Below are 555 nucleotides of genomic sequence, written 5' to 3'. Positions count from 1 at the left end.
CTTTCCTCTTCTTTTTGTTTTATTTTTACCATTTAAAAGATATCAGATTAATCTTTTTTATTCTCCTGTGGATGGTCTTCTACACTCGTTTCATGTTTGTTTACTTGATGTGTAAACAAACATACATCCTGAACAGGTGTAAATTGAGGTAGAGTTTTGGTCCTTTTGGTCCTTTTCGACTAAATATATGCTTTCAGAAGCATTCCAAACAGCATTCTTTATAAACTCCCTAGCTTCGCCTCTTATGAAGGAATTGCTAAACAAGACCTCAATACAGTCTTCTCCTTCCAGGGCTGTTGCTTCTGACTTTTGTTTAAATTCCAAAATGCAACAACAGAGCGACTCTCTCTCATCTGCTATTATTATTCACCTACATGTTAAATAATCAATGTCTAGCAAAGAAACTGAGATAGGAGGGAGTAAGAACAGACTCAATCCCCATTGTTTCCAAAGCCAAGCTTTCAAGTCTATGTTCCAATAACGAATTGAGTAGAAGTTAAAAACTAGAGGATAGGAGACGTCACAAGTAATTCCAAAAGTGTCCTAGGACAAATC

The sequence above is a fragment of the Schizosaccharomyces cryophilus genome (genome assembly GCF_000004155.1).
Source record: "Schizosaccharomyces cryophilus OY26 unplaced genomic scaffold supercont4.3, whole genome shotgun sequence".
Taxonomy (NCBI): domain Eukaryota; kingdom Fungi; phylum Ascomycota; class Schizosaccharomycetes; order Schizosaccharomycetales; family Schizosaccharomycetaceae; genus Schizosaccharomyces; species Schizosaccharomyces cryophilus.
The sequence above is the reverse complement of the archived record's forward strand: the minus strand, read 5'-3'. Positions refer to the sequence as shown.